We start from the raw sequence: 16,937 nt of genomic DNA, 5'->3' as shown, positions 1-16,937 counted from the left end.
TTTTAAAAGTTTTAGGCAGGCATATATACATTTAAACAGACTAATAAGATTTATATAATAGATGTTCGGCTAATATTATTCTAGTTTGCAATCTGATTATAATGTGTATAAATGTTAATGCAGTTCCTTTCGTTACTGCGTTAGTTTACTCTTGTATATAATATGGAATCGTCATGAAATAAATCTAAATCCTTAAGCATTTTGTGCCAAAATATAATGCGAGTTACAACCGTGATGAAAACAAGTGAGCAGCATATGAACCCGAGTAAGATATTCTTTAAGACTGACTCCAAAGAACTTGACTTGTTTACTGCAGTAAGATATAAGGTCTAAATACTTGTTCGAGCGTTATATTTACTTAAATATTTTCTTTAAACAAAATAAAATGCCTACTGATACGAATATTGGTTGGTTCCAGGAGAAGTAGAGGCGTAAGGTTTGCAATTATAAAAACACCGATGCGGTAAATGCGACCTCTATTCCCAGAATATTGTAATAATTGGGAGAGATATTGGCGGTCATATTTCAGGGAAAAATCAGCTAACCTATAAAAGAGCCAGGTAGGTCGAAGGATGGAGTAGTGCTGTCACATCTGGGAAGGAGCTACTAGAAAGACCTTATCTTGCCTTTATTTCATTGCCTTGTGTGTGACTCCCTTTTCTCTTCCTTGAAACCTCTTTCTCACAGAAGCTACATTGCCAGCCTGTCTCTGTTTTATCGTTATTTTCCTGGTAAATGTTTATGTAGACTCGAATCTATGCCCCCCTCGCAAAACATTCACGAGAAACACTCGTTTAGCTGAAACCAGTGTCAATAATTTCCCCCACTCTTTATCTGTGCATAAGCCTTAACATACATTCTATGAACAAAGTATCGCTTTGAGAACTGCGCAGCTGTGGCACTCTCTACCATTTTCCTGCTTTCCACCTGACTACAATATGGCCGACTTCAAGTCCAATGTAAACGTTCTTGATGAACCGTTCCCCTTAAGTAATCCAATTTACAAAATGTACATACTTACGAATTCTATGACATTGTCCTTTTGAACAATAAACATTCATTAACTTTTTATCCTCGAGTGACCTCTGGACCTTAATAAGTGATGATTCCTTTGTAAAAAACATTAATACATTTAATGAAGTAAGAGTATTTTACAATAGTAATGGCATAAACTGAACAATAGCGAATTTAAATATCCAAACATTATTGTATATTGTAATGAATCAGAAAATATAATTGAGAAGAAATTTTTACCAATGGGGCACCATTTTCAAACGTAAAACTACTCAAAGTTAAAGGCTATATGATGAAATCTCTATCTCAATTATTATATACAAGGAAATTTGTCTGTGTGTGAATTCGTTCCCTATGTACTCGAAAATTGTCGTGTTGCTTTTTATAAAATTTTACACGAAGTTACTTTATGTGTCTGACAGTACTCGTTGATTAGTGGTGCATCGAAATGGCTTCGGTAAGTACCGAATCCGAGGAAGAAAGGAACGCGCGATTTTGACCAAATCTAACACCCTATACAGCCTAACAGCACAAGTACACCTAGCAATGTTTATTATCAAACAAGCTGTAAGTTTCGACATATAAAATCAACAGTAGATTCTTTGATATGGCAAGGGATCTTTCGAAATGAATGCCCTGCTAAGCTAAATTGTATCATAGTATTTGACATTTTCATTGTAACCTTTAATTCAATCCATTATCACTGCGCAACTAGTAAGGCCATCGATTTAAGATCAACAGTAGGTTTTCTTGATATGACAGGTGAGCGTTCGAAAATAATGTTTCTGTTTAGAGCACAATTGAATTATGATGCCTGACTTTTGCATTTTTAGCTGTAATTCTTACCTATTATATAAAAATAATTATATGGAATGAACAATATTTTTCTACAGTGCAATTTAGACTGCAGTGTATTGTTAACCAAGTCATTGCGAGCACTATATGCACTTTCGTATTGGTTCACCGCGATTAGCCCAACAGGTAATGAACAGATTTGATTGAAAAATGGGCAATTTCAGGGATTCCGATGTCAATGAAAACATGGAAGTGTGAAACATTCGTTGATCATCATTCAATCGTCGGAAATGTCGGATCACCTTGGTAGAAGTTATATGAAAACGTATTGAAAACGCTGTTTTATAAATTCGGAGGACAGCTTCAGGAATACTTGTTAGCACTAGACTTGAACACGACCATAAGGAATATTCAGCACTCACATGTTCCCCAGGCTGAAATTTGTCCAAAAGACTTCCTCTTCATTTTAATTACGTTTGGTATTAAATACAATGAATTTAAGTAAAGCGAATGCTAACGTTTCTATAAAGATAGTTTTTGTAAAACTTTAAAGAGAGAAACGTAGATTGTATTATACCAGTTCCGATTGTCCGTGGTCGTGGTCAAGAATCCAAGCCATTAATGGTACCCAGACACACGCTAATGCTCAATCCATGAGAACATTTATTAATCAGTAAGGAACAATAGCAGAAGAAGAAAAAAAGCAAGAAAACAAATCCCTTCCGTGCAAGCGGCGTCAGCAGGAAAGAGACACAGGTCGATAAACATGCAGGCAGCTCGTTCTGCGACAACAATCTTGGACGTGCCCGAATTGTTTGAAGAGAGATATTTCGCCCCATACGTGTATCAAGTGGTTTCTGTTCTATTGGTTGTATTAAGGTCACCTCTAATCACAAGTGTAACACAAAATTTTGTATTCAAATAATATATTTACTCGAAAATTGGCAACCGACAAAGTAGAGAAAGACTATCAATATCTCTCCTGTCTATGGAAAAGAAGAATATTATTATCGTTAGCTATGTGTGCGTCCGTTGGCTAACGGAGTGTCTCTGTGGTTAACAGGTATTGTTTCTTCGTCATACTGTCCTACAAAAATACCAACATAAATAATATCTGTTTTCATTTTTTATGGACATTTTTTCTTTTGCCAAATTTGTATCAATCGTGAATGAAATTAATCATCTCATGATTTCCTCAGTTTGTCAGTTTTTCTTTTTTTGTTGTTATAACTAATATCTCAGATACAAAACGACAAGAGGAAAATAAATGAGGATTCCTCGAATAGACTAACTTTCCCATCATTCGCGCTGTCAGAACTTTAGATAATTAGCTTTTATAGATTATTGAAGTCGTTTCTTTAGGAAGGTGTCAGACAGGACAGGCCATTTCTGAAGAAGTCGTAGTTTTTATCGTAAACCAATAACATATATTAAAATAAAGCTTCGGTTAACACTCTGCGAAGCAATCTTTGCATCGATTTTGTGTGCTGATGTATTTACTTTAACGGTTAACGATCTGAATATAAAAGTGTTTCTATTATTCGTTGCTGTTTCTCCATTTTCTTTGTGCAATATTGATGTTTCGTCTAATGTACAACATTTTCATTGAGGTTGCTTTGTCATTATTTAAAGCACAATCTGATAAATTGTAATATAATTATAGAACACCGAACTGTTTAGCATATGACAAAAAGGAAGATGAGAAAGCCCGTTTACTGAGAATTGCTGATTTATGCCAATATTAAACCTTTACTAATATTAAACTGTGAATTGAACAGGGGCCAATAAACTTGGTAAGCGGCACCTTGTGCGACCAAATATATATGCCAAATTATAGTGAAATCGATCCAGTAGTTATCGAGAACACCGCTGATGTAAATGTGATATTGTAGTGACTAATCTCTTTTAATATCTTTTAATATCATATTGTGCATCGGAGACATTCCATATTTAATTCATAGCAAATCATCAGAACAAAAGTCCATAAATTTTCAACCAGGTAACCCTAGTGGTTTTCGAGAAAGCTTCTAAATGAATGTGTGTGTGTTTGTTTTCTGATCACTAATTCTTATTAATCGTTATTTGCTCATTGAACGGATATTATAATACTGTGATGCGCGTTATTATAATGAAGATAAATTTATGAGAAAACGTGTAAAAACAAATATAATATTAACTCATTATGACATCTGTTACTCTTATAAAATTCTCACCTATGACCTACTTTATCTGACATTTATCAGGATCAACATTTTTATATGAGTATAAATAATATGGACTAAGATAATTTTATTAGCATTTATTTTGTAACATTTTTAAGGCAACTACAGAAATGTCGGTCCTTTATTTAAAATCACGTTAATATTAAAAGTAAAAAAAATACATCATCAGAACTGCCCGAAATATTAGCTGCATGATAGCACGCACTTAATTGATCTACACTTCATTTTGTTTATGTTCTCAGTAAATGAAAGAGACATTTTTTATGCTACGTAAATACTTCTTCTTGTCCAAATGCACGGGACCCAAATTTCACGCATGAAAACCGACCTTGTATCAAAATCTGTAATTATGATTTGGCCAGCAACATGACGAATAAAAATAACTGACTTTTCAAACCACACCCGTTTTTTGACCAATCTCATGAGGAGGAGTTAAATAAATATGAAGAGTTGCTGATATTAATTAAGAAACAATCACATTATAAACATATCTAAAAACTAATGGGTGCAAATAAAACTAAGTCAATCCAATTCAGAGTATATGAGAGCGTCAGCTCGAAAAAATAAACAAATTAAGATCTAGAAAAAAAGAAACTCCAAGATGATTGAAGAGTGTAAGAATGTCGTAAAATATTCATACAATAAAAAAGACAATCTCATTCTAGATAAACGAGGTAATAGATAAACGAAATTTGTTGGCAAAATAATTGAAAGTAGAAATAATTATATGAATAAATAACTAAGACAAATTAATATTCGGTGTAATATATTAAATTACAGAGTCTTTACATTGAAAAATAGTAATATTTAAAAAAAATATCAAGCATGACTTTATAGCAGGAGTAGTAACTTCGTGTGCAGATCATTCGTTAACAGTTTGGCAGTAATATTGTGCGCATAGTTACTATAAGGATATCAGACAAATTATTGTGTAGAATTCCTAGACTCTCATTATTTTGGGTTCTAATTAAATAAATCGTGACCGACTCAGCGCAAAAGTATTATTCTGGACGTTTGATTAGGTGAAGAGTTGTATATATATATTTCTATAACTGATAAAAATAAAGGAAATCCAATTGAAGTAACTAATAAAAAATAAGTATTTTATTTGAAATATCTTACTACTTTTCTCATGCAATAATATTAATTCTTATAACATGTAAGTATAATGAGATACATTACGTTAAATTATTTATGATAGTTGAATAATAGCGAAAGATAACAGTGACCAAGAAATCTAATAGTGTCCAAGGGTTTTAAGCTAATAAAGACTAATTTGGGCGTTCTGATTCCAAAAATTAAATAATTGTCTCTCATCAGACCAAGTTGTTGAGATATTTACTTTTGATAGCTTTTATTACAGTAAAATCATGTGTTCTTCCTCCCTATTTGGAACCCATTATCAACTTAAAGTTACTCTTGCATAAAAAAGTTACTTTCTTTCTAATTTCATCTCCAAGTTTGTCTTTACATCCTTTCTTTAAAACCACTGGCGACACAGCACGATTCTTACTTTTTTACTCGCTTTTATCGCCAGATGAACGCTAGGTTTAACTAATTTATTCTTGTGGACAATGTGTTTGCTTACTTTGAACGGCAAGGGGACATTTCATGCTGCATTGCTTTACGATCTTATTAAGTATTTCGATTTCTTAAACTCAATTCTTTACAAACTCTCGTTTGTTGTCATTGTTTTTACTTTCTTATACCCTTAATTTTTTCTCTTTTACTTTTTTACTTTTACTCTTTAAATAAGTATAACCTGGGATTATGTACTAGTCCTCAGAGTCGTTATGTTTTTAAATAGTTTACTTCCGAAGCCGAGGTGCGTGCGACGACAGTACATTAGGCGTGTTTCTATATACATTCTAGCGTTATAATTGCGATCATATTTTTATTGGAATTTATGTTTATTGATTATGTTATCACAAATCTTAAAGTAAATATCACATTTGCTATACAATGAAGTAAGTAGTTGGTAACAAATGGACACTGAGTAGTAAATAGGCATATGGATTGTGACATACTTTTGTTGATTTCTTGGTCAAATTAAGGTTTACTCTCATAATGTTAGGAATTAATTTATAAGTAAGAGATAAGTTAATTTAGCTACATTATTTTATTTTCATTGCAGATTTCCTGAACATGAAGTAAGCATGGTTAAATCATCTTCTATGCGACGTTGTTTAAGCAATCCAAATGTGTATTGTTAAGTTTCCTGGTAATAAGCGTTGCACTTCTAAAAGAAAGGGATCAGCGGATTTGTGTAATGTTCTTATGTTTCTTGTTACAAAGTAAATCTGGGTGATCAAGATAAGGAATGGACACCCCATATGTAAGCAAGCAATGTGTTTAGCCTCTTTGGTAGAGAATAAAAAAATATAGAACGTCAATCCGCTTTGGTATTCCGATAATCTGGTGTGAAACAAAATCACACATTTCGATGACTGCTATTACTGTGCAGTCTAAACGAAAGAGAAAGGACGGGAATTGTTTGGTTAATACAAACCTCAATTCTGCAATCATGCTAATTCCACACTGCAATGAAATTCCTGTTCCTGTGATTAAAAGCTTGCTCGAATTGAAATTGCCTTGTTCTGAAGACGATTACGCCTCTTTTTTGTCCACTGTCAGTAGTGAAGCCACTGTTTCAGATGTCGGTTTTCCTCCTACTTCTTTATCACATTTTTTTTTATCAATGATAACTTCATTATCCGACTAGATATCCTAACCGCTCCAATAGATTTACTGAATTCTTACCTTTGAGATTGAGAGAAAAAGACTACTTCAGCCTCGAACTCTAATAGCCTTCTATAGAAAATTCCATATTGAACTCTTGCCATATTCCACATAGGAAAACGGCATAATGCACTTCAACGACGTTGCCGGCCTCCTGCAGACGTTTAGTGTCGAACAGTATTATTCTCAAAATTGGCGCCTTTTCATTAACAATTCCAAAAGTAGTTAAAAGTATGTTAATATTCACAGCGGAAACTTATATGAATCAGTCCTCTAGGCCATTTCAGGAGTCTAAAAAAAGACTATGATGAACTCCAATTTGTTTTGGAAAATCTTTTATACAAACAGCACCAATAGATTGTATGTGTCGATTTTAAAAGTGGTGGGTTTCCGCTCGTGCTACAAAGTGACAACACAGAATTTACTTGCTTCGTACGTTTATGAGATAGTGGGGGAAAGAAGGGAGCACTGAATGAAAAAAGATTGGCCTGGTCGCAATTAACTGATTACAGTCTCTCTCAATTTCTGGATTCTCCTTTAGTAGAGCGTTCTCAAAATGTCTTTCCTTCTATACACATACATTTTGGTATCATAAAATTCTTTGTAAAGATTTTTGAAGGAGATGGCGATTGTTTCAAATATATTTATACGAAATGTCCAGTCCGAAACAGAAAGGAACTAAAAGTTGGAAGTTTTTTGGATCTCACAATCGAAACTTAATGAATGACAAACATTAATGTAATTTTGTAATTTTTGTAAAATTGAATTCTCGGAAGGCATTTACGAATGTAGTAAAACTCTTGGAAAAAAGGGCGCTTATCTACAAAGAGCTTATTGATACATTACATATAAAGCTGTATTAACTAATTAATAATATAGGAAACAAGTTACAATTTTGCACAACTATTTGTTCGTTTTACAGAAAGTCTAGGTGATGTAAGAGAGGAACAATGGAAGCACTTCCATAAAGAATTAGCGATATTGAGGCTCGCGATAAAGGTCGATGGAATGCCGGCATCCTTTCAGACTACTGCTGGTCTATGAAGGGCGATTATGCCAGCGCCTTCAATTCAAATCAGTACAACGTTGTTTTATGGATTACGATGTTTATGCCTAGCATATTTTACAACTTAAGCTTTAATTGCGAATATTTTGGTGTGATTTCATGAATATGTGTCTTATAGTTACATAAAATATAGTTTCATCGATTTGCCTGTTTTTATTGTAGCTATTGGCTTCCTACAGAGGGGTATACCCTAAGAGAGAAAAAAAACTAGACATGTTAGAAAACAATGACAGCAATTCTTATATTCAGCTCCATAAAATTATGTAAAGCAGTTGAAAAATCTTAGGCACAATTTTTATTCGCAAGTCTAATCCATTGCAAATCAACTTACAAATTAGAAGTAAAACTGAACTTTTTGTCGAATTGGTGTCGAAAATATAATGTAAATTATTCTCGGTTTGTCACGTTGACAAAAATTCCTTCCCGTCAAACGCATCGCTTAATAAAAAAGCCGACTGGAAAACAAACTGTGGAACGTGAAAATCACGAGGTTTCCAAGGGGAAACGCAAATTTACATTTTACTCTCTATCATAAAAAAATAATGTTTAAATTGTATTATCTCAGACAAACACAAGTCTATTTAAATATCAACTTCCTAATACATTCGAAGATTTGGAAATTGTGATATTATGACTGTAGATTATGGGAATAAGGTCGTTAGGGAAAGCATCTTGTAAAACCCTCAATTATAGGTAGAGTATAGAACGGATGGCAAGAGGTAATTATTGGATTTTACTTTTTCCTTTTCTATGACTTATACAGATAGTTTATATTAGGTAATAACCATTTCACCAAGCTTTTGTGTTGTTATAATTTCGTTAATAATAATGAGCAGAAAATACAATATTTTAGTGGGTAGCTCCGTTTCAACTCTACTTGTAACAGCACAAAATCACTTTACTGCACGCCCTAGTAATTTATTTAAAACTTCGCTCGATACTATGCAATTTATATGCATTTTCGTGACGTTCAACTAGTTTTGTGGTTGTCCAAGATGGCTTAGTACGACTTGTTTAGTCTCTTTGCCTGAAGGAACCCTGATAAAGCAATTACACCTCATTAACGTGATTAGAAAGAGTATTTTATTGCTATGGTTGTGAATACTGTCCCTTCTATATTTAAGGAGAGAATCCATACATTTTTTTTGCCGCGCGAGATAATCGATACTACAGGAACAAGTACATATGCAAAGTAAAAATAGTAAAGAAGAGGTTTGACGTCCCCAAATACATTTGTACTAAGTCGATATTACTTATCTGCAGGGTGTTCCAAAAAGGTAACCATTTTTTTATAAAGTAGCATTTATTATTGAACGAACAACTTAATGTTTTGTTTCATAGACTTGTTTTATAGACATGTAAGTTTTTTGTGTGATATATTTTTTCCTCGTTTTTCATCACTTTGCGAGCAATGGTTAGTAGTGTACAATGTACGCGATGCCCTTGTTGGTACTCGTATATTGACATTTAGCGTAACTCTTTATCTTAACATAAGGAATTCTCTTAACCCTGTATAATATGTCATGCAGAATTATTTTAATATATGTTTGAATCTATTTTTGAGCGCTGCAATAGTTTGTTTGCTAGAATAGATTTTCCTCTCAGATATTCTTTCAAAATATTAGCAAAATTTTGGGGAAATGCGAAGGTGATCAGCACGAAGAGATATAAACCGCCTTCAGAGAAGATATGCATATTCGAATGAAACTAAAACGATACTTTTCTTTGCTAAACTTTAATTCAATTAAAGCTCAAGTGTTATATCACTAATATCGGTAATCATTTGGTATTGTTTATTCCAGCTTCACTACGAAGGCGAAGACTCCAATTTACTCTACTACTTTATAGGAAAAATTTTAAAAAAATACTGATCCGTACATGTCTCTCTCTTTCTCAGCGTCTGTCTGTCTCTCTCTCTCTCCTTCTCTCTCTCTCTCTCTCTTTATATATATATATATATATATATATATATATATATATACTCCTATAAATTCGTTTCTCTTTTGTGTGTATTGATATTCATATTAAAACCCCTCTTTTCTTATTTATTTATTTAAAAAGAAGATGCAATTTTCTTATATATGGGTCGTAGGATTGCATTCACTAGCAAAATATCTAGCTGATTTACATATTATTTTAAACATTCATTTTAATTCATTACCTATTACTTTTTTGCAGTTTTCTTATGGAATGATCATCTTTAGTAAACTATTACATGTAATTATATCCATGCAGATATTCTACATGATTTATAATTGCGTAATATTTGCGTAAAAAGTGTGCAGTAAACACAAAAATGTTTCCATATATATTTATGTATACGTATATATTTTTGTTCTTCTATCTACTTATTTATATCTATCTATATATCTATAAATGTGAACGTGTCTGTGTATCTGTGTATCTCTGTCTCTCAGACTCGAAATTTGATATACAGGTTACAGAGATTTGGGAACATCGATGTGATCGGTTTGGGCCCAGAAATTTGGCGATTAAGGAGTCAAAGTTCAACGATTTGACCTTTGAGAACTCTACCAAACTCCTCCGACAATTTGGGATCTACGCAATTGAAATTTTAGATATAGGTTCCTTGAACTTGGATCTAACTAAATAACTTTATTTGAGCTCAAAACAATAAATTTTAAGGAGTCATAATAGAAGTCAAAGTCTTTAAAAAAATTGACCCCTGCGGTCTCTTCCAACTTACTCAGACAATTTCTGGTTCAATATTTAAAATTTTACATAAAGGGTATTCAGAGATAGGGCAAGCTTTTTCATCAGTTTGGGCCAAAAATTTGTAGTTACCAATATATACATGTATGTATGTATGTTTATTTGCCTGTTTGCCTTTGACGGATTTTATCAAGATCAATATCGTTTTAAAGTTCAACCTTTCATACGACAAATATCGAATAATTGGCTGAAAACAGTAATATCTTCCCATTCAACTAGGCACTTTTCTACAGGTAGGGGTCACTTTTTTCGCCGATATTTTTGAAAGCTATCCTCTCCTTCTGATTGTGTAACGGAAATTAAAAGAAAATGTCGCTTTCGGTTGTGCGGTGGTCGTAACAGCATAAACGTTAATTTTTATCGCCTTCTTTTCCTCCTTTGCGTACGGATTTGAGCCTGCCTTCCTACTACCACTTTTTTTTTTTGCTCAACATACACATCCAAACACCCGGGCAACGCCGGGCGCCCATGGTAGTACATATATATAATACTCAACGGGGGTTTCATTTTTAATAATGTATACCGGAGTTGCATTAATCAAAATATTTAATAAGTGTTTTAACATGTGTTTTTTTTTTTTTACCTGGAGATTCCGGGCGCTCTTTGCAAATCTGTAAATAAAATGAAAATAAAAATTATATTTATTAACGATAGGAATCCAATCATTATATGAATGTATTATTTGAATAAACCAATGATATGTGGATTTAAAAAAGTTTTTAAATAGAACCTTAGATCAGCAAATATTGAAATAACAAGAGTCTAATCTTTTGCCTGCATATACATCTCTCATATAATATATTCAAGATACGTTATGATATATGTAGTGAAACTTTAGACGCATTCGTTCGATAAATCCTATTTGTATTGTCACAGATTGCAACTATCAGAGCGAGGAATTGGACATTTTTCAAATTTTTTCTGTATCGATTTCGGACTATTTGTACGTCTGCTAAGCTGAGATAGGCTCTCACAATTTTTGGCATCAGAGCTGTCTTTCATATGAAGCATCGTTTCCATATCTCTTTAATAAAGTTTGGATATTTTTCTATCTGTTTCGACCTATCAACTAGTGCTTGGTAGTTTACACAATACACATAAGAATTTATTTTATCGACACCATTACCTTTATCATAGCTAGTATTATATGCTATGTGATACGGAGAGTAACAGTTTCACTGAGCTTTACTGATTCTATAATCCTTGTCCTGATCGACTGCAATTATGTCAGCTTATGAAGTAGAAACTATATGAGAGAAAATAATTATTCAGTTCTGAGACCGCATATCCTCGACTAACGACGTAAGAATAGAACACATTATTGTCTGAGTTTTACCTATTTATATGAGATGAAATATTCTCAAATCTATGTCATATGAAAGTGTATTACTCAATAACTATAATCTGATTTTGCTGAACAATTGCACAATTTCTACCTCGGACGAAATTATCAATAACCAAGAAATAATGGGATATCATTGAATAAAATACGGACCAATTATCGTGTCTATATCATATAAAAAAACTAAAGTTGACATTTAGTCCTTGTATTTAATAAGCTATGTTTCTGACAATAGGGTGAAGAATTGCAGTTGCATCACGAGGGAATCTAACAATATAACGTTTATTGATAGTCTGTATTTGATTATGAAGTTGTATATTAAGCCCTAGCGTCAAGTTGTGTCTCGTCTGGGATGATTTTATATAATAAAATGTTATTCTTATTTTTTAAAACTTAATCCTTCACTTATGAATCCTAATTGTAACTTTATATCTCCAAATTTAATCAGCTGTAAGCTTGATCATGAATTATATTTACTTAAGTTTAGTGACGATTGGTCAACATATGTGGTTGAATACAAATGAAAAAAACAATTAATACAGTAACGAGTTCAGTTGAAAATATATATTCTCTGGCTGAATTTATTGATCGTTTATAATACATTGTTGACAATCTTTAAAATATATATAAGTGACAAACAATATTTTACAATAGAAATATATATGAATATTAAATTAAAAAAAAACTTTACGCACATTGAAAACGGTAAACGAGATCGGTTAATAACCATGTTTCTAGAAATATATTTATGTTCAAATTGACACCGTCTATAAAAAAATCTTATACCGACTATGAAAATGAATATTATGAGGCATTAGAAAAAGAGCATATTTTGTGACTTCATCAATTTTAAAGTAACTATATACATTTCGTTTACTTACTAATAATAATTAGTATGCACGTTTTTAATAATTGGAATTCTTTTGTGTTGAATAATTTGTATATTTTTTTCAGACTATTATCCTCATCTTTTTTATAGCTTTTGTTTAAATACATTTCGGCCAACTATTCCTCTTGCCTTCGTCAGGTTGTAAACCGCGATGCGATAGGAATGCTGAATCTTCAACACTATATTCAGTAAATACTACCTCTCATAGTTCTTGTCATTTCACCATATTTTGACCGACTAATCCTCTGACCGGCTTAGTTGGCCAATACGTGGTGAAACGACAATAACTATGGAAGTCGGTAATTACTGAAGATAGAGTTGAAGATGCAGCATTCCTATCTCATTGAGGTTTACAACGTGACGATTGCCAGAAAAATAGTTGCCCAAAATCGTCATTGAACATGTAGTGGACTGGTGGGTATATTATACATATCCACCAGTCGTACAAAATAGGAGAACTGATTTGAATTGAGAAAGGAAAAATGAATTGCTTTGAGGAAGGAACGAACAACGCGTTTACCTGAATTAAACGAACTAGTATTTATTTTGTGAAAAAACAAATGAAAGAAAAGGGTACAACACGTGTTCATGTCCACCTCCCTCTCTCGCTGTTTACTGGTGAGAAGGAAAGTCTATTGTCATGGAGAGAGAAAGAGAGAAAGTCAATCCAGTTTGGTGTACGTCTCACGCTGTTAGCTGGTGAGGGAGAAAGTCTGTTGTAGTATATATATATATATAGAGAGAGAGAGAGACAGAATGAGAAAAAGTCAATCCAGGCCATGGAGATATAACTCGTATAGAGTGTACATACTGTCTGTTAGCTCGTGCCCCATACATATTCGCAGCGTGCGCCTCCCGAAAGGGAGGCTGCTGGTTATCCGAACCTCTATGCTCGAGAGCTGGTTCGCAAAAACGGCTGGAAACAGCTTGTCTCTTGCTTTAATAATTGTTTCCGGTGGTCTTTTGCGCATGGGTGGATTTCCTTTGAAAGGGGAGTGACGTCGTCCATCTGTGCGTACATATCCGTACGTTAGCTTGTGTGTGTATACACGTGAATGTGAGTGTATGTACGCGAACGTGAATATATGTGCGTGTGTGGACGTGCGCGCGTACGTTTGTGTGCGCGTATGTATGTGACAAGTAATATAGCTTGAGATGTGAACGTGTGTTTTTGTGTGAGACTGGAAAAGGCTCCCACAAACAACAACTATAAAAACGATCCGGATAATAGTCCGCAAAATATATACATAAAATAGCAATCCGGTCTTCACTCTCAACCTCTCCCCACCCCTTATCTAAATATTTTCCCCTATGTCTCTCTTCATGCTTCTTTGCTCCCCTATCTTCTATCCCCGTGTCGCTTTTATGTAACTTGTAGATGTAGCAGTAGTTATAAAAAACAACCGCTGAGAAGCAATGGTAAAAATCTGAATATTTGCGTAAATGTTTAGTACTGATTGGATACGTACGTTGACGAGAACATTTTCAAGGTTTAAACTCATAATACTATGCTTCGTGTGTTAAGTTTTCGACGTTATTATAAACTTTCACAGCAAAACCATAAATTGTTATAACTAAATTACTAACTGCGTTTATGTCTTTCTCGATTAGAAATGAGGTATAATTAAGTAAAATATAATACGTAAGAGTAGTTTCATCATTTAATTAACTTGGGCAAAACTGTATAATTTCTGAAAAAAAAGCATTGGCACCCACCTTTTAATTACGCCATTTTGATTTTGACACGCCGTCTCGTATAGTTTATTATTTTTAATTATCTCTGGTTTAGCCAGAATATGAACCGGAATTACTATTCTCATAATTATTCTCGTGATACTTTTTAAAGACTAACTCTCGCGTACTAGTTCATAAAAATTGGAACCTGGTGTGCTGTTTTTAAGATCATCACTAGGAACAATTTTTGCATGACTTAGAGGCTCTGTCTATCCGATTTGATTTTTTCATCAGTTTTCTTTTTCTAGACATATACCATTCATCAGAACTAAAAAGCTCTATCTACCGCCTTAATAATAACACGGGGATATTCTAGGCAACATATTATACTTTTGCACGTCCATCTCTCTGATGCATTTTACTAAACCACAAACATTAATACAAAAAGCACTTTTCAGTGCCATAAGGGAACTCACCTAGTAATTGCTAGGTCCAGCTTTTCTTAATTCCAGTGATTTAACCAGAACAAGTCTGTCACCATGATAATATATCGTTGGAAAAAGGCAAGAAATATATCTAACAAACCCAAAATCATCATCCATAATATTTATTTGTTTTTTGTTTGATTCTGAAAGGCTGTAAAAACTCTTAATCACCTGCTTCTTATTCACATTTTTATAATTGAAAAAAGTAAAAAACAAAGATATAAACATATCCGAAAATAATATAGTAAGACTTTTCGTTTCTTTCGTGTCTCACTAGTTTTTTTTCGACGATGATTTTATTGTTTTTTTCTTATCCTTATTAAGCTTTTATGTTTTTCAATCTCAGTAATTGCATGTCTAGAGACTTAGTGTCAGTTTTTACGTATCTACTTTATATAATTTAGTATTATTACATCGTTGCAGTAGCTAAAGGCGATTTAGAAACACATTGCCATCCGTAACTATAAAAGCCGTGTTTTTTAAAGACTAGCTCTTTGTAATATTCAACAAAGTATTTACTAAGTAAATAACTGATACGATAATTAACACATGTGCGTCCGTCCTTAGATAATTTCATATATCTAAATTCATATTTGCAAGCATACATCCTTTCCTTGCAGGTGCTGTTGCTCATTTGAAATGAAACTATTTTTATATATTTTTGTATTTCATATAAAAAGTAAACGTGATTATTCGTATTATGTGGTGTCTTGTTACTACTGTTCTCATTTTGCACAATGTTTTGATCTATGTAACTTTGGAATTTTTCACATATATCTTGTCGAACTCGGGAATGTGTGTGTCGAATAAAGGAATCTGCACTAGATCTCGTAATGAACTATTTATTTAATCCCCAGGGCTAACATGGGTTCGTCTTATCAATGATGACTGGGTAGAAATCCTAAGTAATTCACAAATACTTTTGGTTCGATCGTAGTAAGGATTAAACTTTCAATCTACAAGAAGGTTTATTTTATAGACGATTTTTACTAATAACTTTATTCACTGCGACTTTGCCTCTGTGCAACCGTGGAAACATTGAGTTAAAACCAGAATTCTTTAAACGAATAGGAAGATAATAGTGGCGGTGAAGTAGACTGGGTGCGCTTTCTTTATTTTTACATTCCTTTTACGTAAATTTTTGGTTGGTTGTTTTGGTTTAACGGCATATCAGCGCTTTTCAGGTTATTTAATGCCGAATCACAAGATTTTGAATATTTTTTAATGGAATATACTTCTTTTCAAGTCGGTTTCTATTTAACCCATGGTTGGAACCCTAACAGGTACTACCACTCCGGGTCAGAGTGGACCTGGGAGCAATGGCAATTAAAGGGTGACTCAACACTCCCCAAAGTCCGCAAGTTGAGGCTTCACAACTGGATATAGTTTAAGGTCATATCCAGTACTGCAACTTTTTCTCTTTAATAAAATTAGCGGACACTCCTATACTGTGATTAAGGATGTCTTCTGATAAACTTACCCAATCTACAGATTATTAAGGATATTGCCCCTTTATGTATAAATCAAAATTTAATTGATGGACGAATACTGAAATCAAATATCTGACATTCGAACCTACAAAAACATCCAATATTTGGCACAACGGAATAATGAATGCAACTCAAAGGAATGCCACATATTTTCGGTTAACTCATAAAGTTTAAAATATACGAAGATAAAAGTAGTACCATTATAACTATTCAAAATTGTGCTTCAAATTTTTTTTTCTAAATAAGCACCACCGTTTACAATGCACTTTTTCCAGCGATGAACAATAACTACGCATGGGTTTCCTGGGTGTGCTTTTCCAAAAGTCGTGTCCTACTTTATCAGTAGAAAAATTGAGGCGCTTTTAAAGACGTGTTTTACTCACAATTAAAACGAACGAGCTTTTGCGCCCCCCAAGAATTGTTTTTCCATACAACGATTAGCATTCTCAATTCATCTTTGACAGGAATTCAATAATGCATGTCTTGTT

This window comes from Euprymna scolopes, chromosome 3, assembly GCF_053919585.1.
Source record: "Euprymna scolopes isolate OS-2025 chromosome 3, ASM5391958v1, whole genome shotgun sequence".
NCBI lineage: Eukaryota > Metazoa > Mollusca > Cephalopoda > Sepiida > Sepiolidae > Euprymna > Euprymna scolopes.
This window is presented reverse-complemented; position numbering follows the sequence as displayed.